The sequence below is a fragment of the Sycon ciliatum genome, chromosome 5, assembly GCF_964019385.1.
Source record: "Sycon ciliatum chromosome 5, ocSycCili1.1, whole genome shotgun sequence".
Classification (NCBI taxonomy): domain Eukaryota; kingdom Metazoa; phylum Porifera; class Calcarea; order Leucosolenida; family Sycettidae; genus Sycon; species Sycon ciliatum.
This window is the reverse complement of record NC_088647.1, coordinates 23873362-23881782: the sequence shown is the minus strand read 5'-3', so window position 1 is coordinate 23881782 and position 8421 is coordinate 23873362. Positions and strand designations below refer to the sequence as shown.

Below are 8421 nucleotides of genomic sequence, written 5' to 3'. Positions count from 1 at the left end.
CAGAGTCTTACTGTTGTGAATATTTATATCGATTGAGAAGTCAAGCAGCCACGGGGCGCTGGCCTTGCAGCTGTGAGTATGCATACGGTACATATTCACATGACTCTATTGTATGCTGGACACTACTGGTCCATTGTTGCAGTGTGTAAGTGAACTGCAGAACCTATTCCGTGATGAAACACCTACTCCTGAAAGACTGAATGTTTGAGCTAATAGTCTTTTACTTCACTCTCATGCTGCTCATATAATTATACCATACGCCAGAAGACCCTAAGTTACAAGTAGTTCTAAGATTTTGTGGACCATGTGACCATGTGGTACTTTCACTCTACAGCCAAGTCAACCTCTTCGTCAACACACAGGGTTTTCCTCAGACACAAGCGAATGGTTTACTCCACTCTGGAGAAGAACACAGTTTGCTCTCTCAAACACCAACCGCAGATAACTACGGAATGTACTTCAGAAGTAGGAAGTGCAACAACTGCTAGAATATTGAACTGTCGTCCACACAAAACAAATAAAGACAACTGAAAACCAAACACACATGCAACTGCCAACATGCATGTAACAGCAACTGCAAGCCAGAACTACAGACTCCGCGCAGGGAGGAACAGGGGAAACAGAGCTAACGCTTCCGACTCCGAGAGCTTCGAATAGCAGCGGACAAAACAATCCATCAACCTTGCGTGTCACCTTGCGCTACCGCAAACGAACACCTATGGATGCACAGTGCAGCACAGACTCAGTGCATGCACGGTGTAATAACTGGAGTACATGTAAACCGACAACGGTCACCTTGCACCCTATGCAGTAAGTTACATAGGCGGTGCCAACAAAAGAGCAGGGTTCGTGTATCGTGCACACTCCAATGGCACAGCAGAAAATGTTCTCACCAACAGCCACTGCTAGCTGTTTTGTCATCTTGCTGTGCCAAATGATGCTGTATAGACGCGCCAAGCAGAAATGGACTGCTTATGAGCGTGAACAGGCTGGATGGGGTGACTGATGGACTGTCGGAGTTGGCGAACCACAGAAATCGTGTCGCAACTCTGTATGCTGGGTTGGCACTGAATGCCTTCTCAGTATCGCAGGTCATGACGATTGGTGGCAGGCAAAATCGTAGAACAATGATGAATTGCCTAATGGCTAGGTCGTTGTTAGTAAGATTGCCTGAATCCTGGATGTCAACACAGTCTAGGTCCCACAGATCTGGGATGGTGCAGGAGTCGGAAGTTGCATCAGTTAGAGAAACGATAGCTGGCATGGCTGCTCATCGGCGTAGCTGAGTGCTTGGAGTGACGTGTTCGGCCAGTCACCACAAAACCGACTGTGGTAGGCAGAAACTGTAGTCCTGGCGGAAGTCCTCTGGTGCTCCACGTCAACTGAGACTCCCAGAGGAAATCTGCACCGATCAAGACGACTGACTATCTTACGGTCAATGGCGATACTGGTTGATGCTGCACTAGCTGCTGTTGCGCTAGATGCTGGTACCTCGTCAGCCACAGGCTGGTCAGCTACTATGTTGGTACTGCTGTCAGATTTCTGTTGAGATTCAGGGCAGATCGTGACATGATGGTTACTCTGATTGGTGACCCATGCGAGAACACACATTACACTTGCGGGTGGCCTTGCACTGAGTTGACCGGTGCCCTGTGCGCAAACACACAAAGCAACGCTTCTGTTCAATCAGTTATTCTTTCCGCTGTGCTACTGTTGTGTATTTCGCGCAGCTCTTGTCCAGGTGAGATCCGCCGCAGAATGCACACCCTCTCATACTGCTGGCATTCCAGTTAACATCAGACCGCTTCCTTCTGGTGAACTTGCATGCGCCTGTCACCAGTGCACCTGCAGAATAGTGAGTGACATCTTCTGCTGTAGTACCGCCTGTGTTTGTGCGGCGCAGAAAGGCGTCTTGCATGATAACATAACGCTTCAGTGCTGTTCTGAAGTCATTCAGTTTCCATTGTGTCCCTGCATCTGAAAAGCCTCGTGATTCGTCCAGTTGAATCAGCGTTCGGCATGATCCGTATCTTGGTCACAGCACCGTGTGACGATCTGGTGACATCAGACGGATATAATACACAAGAGACAATTGTGATATTTCTACGTTGTGTTTACTTCAGATACATAATCTAAATAAAAGGGGGGTTGTCAACCGACAACCGCTCTATTTAGTTGCTTTTCACTCTTTAGATGAAAATTCTTTTATTAATTATGTCGAAAAATTATGCGGTTGTCAGTTGACAACCACCCTTTAATTTACACTGCAATTGCGTGATGTCCACCACTTTCTGTACATAATCTAAGAGTACTAACAGCCACTGACTTCCAACTACCAAGGGAAAGCAAGCCCAAGCGCAGGAGAACCGTGCGCGCGCGCGGGTACGTGACATGTAATATCGTAGTAGAGCTGGCAGGCAAGGCATGATCAGGGGTTCAGGCCCTGCCTGTAAACGCTCTGATTGGCTCAAACCCTGGCAACAATCACGTGACATGTCTGAAAGTACAAGTAGTTGCGATTTATGCTGAAGTTCTAACTAACGGAACACGTGCAGCGCTACACCATGAACCGTGTGGAAACAAAAATAAGTAGAGGAGACACGGGATAACAGACATGAACTCAGGGTCAAACTGATAACTGTGAAACGTGAATGCATGCAGTATATGGAGACAAAACAAAGTCACAGAATTCAGTACGTAACAAGTACTACACACTAACCTCGTACATGAGAATGTCACGACACCATTTGAAAAAAAAAAAAAAAAAAAAAAAAAAAAAAAAAAAAAAAAAAAAAAAAATTGAGCTTGAGAGCAGTTGAGTATTTCGGAGCTCCTGTGATGGAGACTGTAAACTGCCACTTTCCTTGTCGACGGAGCATCGAACACTTGGACATTGCCAAGGCCATAGCTTCCTCCGGATACGAGCTAACTCTGGTCATCCAGATCGATCTCCAGAGCCGGCCGGGGGTGTGTGTTCTCACCCTGTCCAATTTCGACATTAGAAATCGTCTCGTGGAGAGTGGACTGGCACTAAAAGGAGAGCGGGTGAGTGTCCTGCCGGGTGATGGCTCACTGTCTTCGTGTCATGTCCTTGTGTATGGCTGTGCACCCAATCTGCATGACGGTCACATTGCCTCAGCATTGGCTGAGTTTGGGCAACTTGTCGGGATAATTGAGAGAGAAAGCCTCACCCATGAGGGCGTAAAAATCCTCACGGGGACTCGACGTGCACTTGTGGTGCTCCAGAAACCCGTACCGTGCAAACTACGCATATCCCGTACATTGCACCGCACGTACCACCGCGGGCAACAGCAGACCTGCTTTCGCTGTCATGCTTCTGATCACATGGCCAGAGACTGCCCGAAAAAGGCGACTGCAGCCAGCAGCACTGGGGCCCGATCGTACGCACATGCAGTTCACTCTGTCAGTATGAGCCAACAGCAACAGCAACACGATGCAGAATGCGTACAAGTAGACGCCCAGCAGGACCAGGAGCGCCAGCAGCAGCCTTCGCCGCCTCCACAGCAGGAGCTGCAGCGTCAGCAGTCACCTCCACAGGAGAGCGGTGTCTCATCCCAGCAACCCCGTCCTGTAGGCACAACATTGCCGTCCAAAATACCTGTGCCCCATCCAGCGCGCCTGCAGGCCCCGGTCACGACACCCGTCATGCCTGCATTTCCCAAAGCACGTGGCAAAGCTGGCCACTCGTCTCCAGATGAGGCTGGTTTTGTCCTGGCAACAGGAAAACATACGTTCACTCCCAAAGTTCTGACCGGCACGCGTCCCCCATCCCCGGACCCTCAAGTCGCCTGGGCACACCAAGCCTCAGCGCGTGAGATGCAGCAAGTGGCTGATCGAGTGAACAGCCGCAGAAGCAGCCGCTAAGTAGATAAGTAAACTTTCTGTTTTGTGTTTGGTGCAGTCTTATGTCAGGATGCCCCCTTTCCTTCTCTAATATTACCACATTTACTCTTAATCCCAATGCCAATTCATTTTTCCCTCGCGCTATTGTGCAACCCCCCGCACCACAGCTGCGTCTACTGGGTGAGATTCGGGTCGGTTTCTTAAACATCTGCAGTCTTCGACACAAGGTTGCAGAGCTAGAAGACCTTATTAACCTGCATATGTGGGATGTAATTGCCCTTTGCGAGACGTGGTTGAACAGCACCATATCTGATAATGAGATCCACATTCCTGGTTACTGTGTTGTCCGCTGCGACCGCTATGGCCGCCAGGGAGGAGGAGTATGCATTTTCTACAAATCAACGCTCCCTGTGTCTCACCGTCCTGATCTCCACGTAGACGGCCTTGAAGGCACCTGGATTTCGGTAAACAGACGTGGTCGCCAGCATCTCATAGGCTGCATGTACCGCCCGCCCGACTCAACAGTCACCTATTGGGAAAGACTTGATGGAGCGCTTCATAAAGCAGCATTGTTGACATCATCTATGACTGTGCTTGGAGACTTCAATGTCGATGTCGGAGCCGGCACAACATCCCCGCACTATCAGCGCTTCTCAGATTTGGTAGCATCTTATGGCCTCAGAAACCTGGTCACAACTGCCACTAGGACCACACCCCAGTGCCCCAATGGCAAGATCATCGATTTGATCCTCACAAGTTGCGATGATGCCCGGAGTTGCGCCGTAGTGCCGTCTACCCTCAGCGACCATGATGCCGTTCAGGTCCTCTTGGGCCTGCACGTTCAAGTGCCCAGACAAGCATGTAACTCGAGGAAGCCATTCCGCAACGTACGTAGAATCCACATACCTGATTTCCGAGACGACCTTGATGCAGCACACCTTGATACCTGGCCTCCGAACACTACAGTTGATGACATGTGGTCAATTTGGCACTACAAACTCTTGGCGATCCTCGACAAGCATGCTCCTCTCCAGTGTTCTTCTGCCAAGCGGAAGCAGCTACCACCCTGGTCGGATCGGCACCTCTTCCAGCTCACCCAGCGCAAGAATCGGCTGCATAGGCGGTGGCGGGGAGACAAAGCAAACGCTGCGCTCCACACTGCATTCAAGCGCGCCCGTGCGGAAGCTAGAAATGCATACCGACAGAAGCGAAACACTTACTTCCAGGGACAATGTACAGCAAACGCAGGAAACACCAAGAAGCTTTGGCGTACCATTAACAAAGTCACCTGTAGAGACCGTCCCCATGTTGAACCCTCTTGTACGATCGAAGATGTCGCCTCAGCCTTCCACAAGGTGGTTACTGATGACTGTCGACCGCGAACGTTGTCTGCTCCCCTCGGGCCTCCACCCCGCACTTCCCTCCCCAAGTTCTCACACGTCAGTATCGGTGCTGTTGAACGGCTACTCCAGCAAGTTAATCCCGCGAAGGCAACAGGCAGCGATGGCGTACCAGGGGCAGTCCTCAAACTCTGCTCTGACGTCTTGGCGCCGTCTGTCACTAGCCTGTTCAATGCCTCGCTGTCGTGCGGACATGTGCCCTCGGCGTTCAAGCTAGCTAATGTCATCCCACTGCATAAATCTGGTGATCCATCGCTGCCAACTAACTTCCGCCCTGTATCCCTTCTACCCATACTCTCCAAGCTGCTAGAGAAGTTGGTTCAGAAGGAGCTCATCACCTTCCTGGACATAACAGCATCGTTACCAACAACCCAGTTTGCGTTCAGGCGTGGCCACTCTACTGAAGACGCATTAGTCCTTATGTCAAACCGCATCCTAACAGCCAAGGACCAGGGCCTATTCACAGGTGTATGCCTGTTAGACATGTCCAAAGCCTTCGATAAAGTCCAACATGACAAGCTATTGCAGGATCTCCACAGTGTTGGGGTGTCCGGTACTGCCTTGGACTGGTTCGCCAGCTACCTATCCGGTCGCACTCAACGTGTCTGTCTGGGGTCGGGGACTAGCTCTATATCAGCTTGCACGAGTGGTGTCCCCCAAGGTTCGGTGCTGGGCCCCATTCTGTTCAGCCTTTACACCCGCGAGGTCCCCGCTGTAGTTGGCCAGTCCGAGTCAGTTCAATTCGCGGACGACATTGCGCTCGCGTGCAGCCGGCGAACAGCACAGGAGGTATCCGATGTCTTATCTGCTTCTGTTTCAATCCTTGCAGACTGGCTGAAGGATCGAGGCCTGATCCTCAATGCTGGCAAGAGCCAAGTCGTGCCAATTCCTGCCGGCCGTCAGCACACAGCGGATCTACAGGTCGTCTGCCATGACACTTCACTGCCTAGTGTGCCAAGTGCTCGTTATCTTGGCGCCACAATCGATTCCGGCATGTCCTGGCACGCCCACATTGCCAAATGTTCTGCACGAGTGTCGCAGAAGATCGGAGCACTCTGGCGAATGCGCCGCTGCCTGAATCACCAGTCACGCATGACCTACTTTAGATCGCTGATCATGTCTGACCTGCTGTATGCCTCAAACGCGTACTCTAGCTCACTGCAAAGAAGGTACCTCGACCGTCTACAGGTCCTGCAGAACAGCGGGGCTCGTGCTGTCTTTGGCCGCCCTCCGTGGTCGTCTGCCCGCGACCTGCTGGAGCGCATTGCAGTGTTCCGTGTGGCAGAAGTCTTTAATCAGAAGCTAGCATACCTGGTGTGGCGCTGTCGTTATGCACTGGCAAGTCCAGAGTTGCAAGCCCTGCTAACCCCCGCTGCACCCGGCCCTACTCGGCTCCAATCTGCCATGGGCCTGTGCGTGCCAGTTTCCCGTTCGGTTGCGGGGCGGGGGCGCTTTGCTTGCAAGGGTGCTGTATTATGGAATGCCCTCCCCAGCGACATCCGTGCCATCCATCACGCTCGGCAGTTTCGCACGCAGGTAATCCCCTATACCTGCGCCCTGTAGATGTCGACAAGCGAAATCTGATTTTTTCTGTTCTCTTTCTGTTGTACCCGATCTCCCTCTGATGTACCGCTGACTCTACGTTGAAGATCAAAGTATTTGAATTCTCATTCTCATTATGATTTTCATATTCGCTTTCATGTTATTGGGTCTATGCCCGTTTGAACTTGCGAATCAAAATAAATACAAACAAACAAACAAACAAACATTTGAATTAGCTCTTACACCCCACTTATGTTTCAGTCAGTAAGAGTACACATGCGTACTTACGTTGACTCTATTTTATCTGACTTGTCCAACACCATCGTTGTGAGCCTTCGGCACTTGGGAATACACAGGACGGATAAGATAGCAGCAAGAGCATCTCCCCGCTCTGTGAACACAGCTCAGACGCCATGCTTCATGATTGTGTGCCCATGGAATACAAGGACACAATAGACTTGGTGCAGCTAACGAAATGGATGAACGGTCGACGGCCTAAGTGTTCTCCTTCCAAGTTCCTCGATCAACACTGACAGTCACCACATACCATGCTTGATGTTTCAAGCACCATCGGCGCAGGCCACGTTTTTCGGCATCGACGATTTGTTCGTCCACCAAAAGTCGAAACAAATGTTTCTCACTTGAACACTCCATAGAGCTACCGCTGTTGTGCCAAGGCCCATTGGCGCATGGTGTGTATACTCCAAATCTACATGTATGATGATGGGTCACTGCTGACGTTTCTGCTCTTGGACAGTGCAACGCCGCATGAAGATATGTTGTGGCTCCACAATCGCTGAGAACGCTAGTGTGCGTCCATGGAATACTAAAACACAATAGGCGCGGCGCAGCTAACGCCCACTTGGATGAATCGGAGTGGTGGCGAGTGCATTCTCCTTCCTCGGTGAACACTGCTGGTCACCCTGTTTGATGATCCACCAAACACCGTCGGTGCAGGCCGCGTTTTTTCGGAACCAGCCATTTATTCGTCCACCAACAATAGAAATTAATGTTTCTCACTTGAACACTCTGTAGAGCTGTCGCTGTCGTGACAAGGCCGTGTATACTCCAAGTCTACATGTAGGATGAAGAGTAACAGTTACTGCTGATAATGAAGTTTGCGCTCGTGGACAATACAACGCTGTGTGAAGTAAAGTGTGGCTCCACAATCGCTCTGAATGCTAATGTGTGTCCATGGAATACTAAAACACAATAGGCGCGGTGCAGCTAACGCCCAACGTGGATGAAACGGACAACAGCAGCGACTAGAGCGTTCTCCTTCCTCGGTGAACACTGCTACAAGACATTATGCTTGATGATTCACCAAATACCATCGTTGGGGGCCAAGTTTTCCGGCGCCAGCGAGTTGTTCGTCCACCAACTATTAAACTTTGATGAGTCTTTCTTCAACACTTCGTAGAGCAGCCGCGCAAGGCCTTTCCTTCGCGTTAGGGTAGCGATCCTTCCTAGATGATATCGCTATTCATTGTTACTTTTTACTACAATGAGTAGTGTTTCTCCGAAAATTAAGTCAGCTGCCTGGGCATTAGGCATTAGACTGATTAGTGCTGCCTAGGCCTATAGCGCCTGGACTTGGAAAAAAATTGATTTTGCA

The 8421-nt window shown here is 50.5% G+C and overlaps 1 long non-coding RNA gene across 1 annotated transcript; it reads right to left on the bottom strand.

The window, feature by feature from the left end:
• Window positions 1–385: 385 nt before the first annotated feature.
• LOC135818109 (uncharacterized) lies at window positions 386–8329 on the bottom strand. The gene is made up of 2 exons (XR_010553624.1): window positions 7095–8329; window positions 386–2055 (listed from the first exon to the last, which is right to left on the bottom strand). It is a non-coding gene; the product is annotated as an uncharacterized LOC135818109 (long non-coding RNA).
• Window positions 8330–8421: the final 92 nt, after the last annotated feature.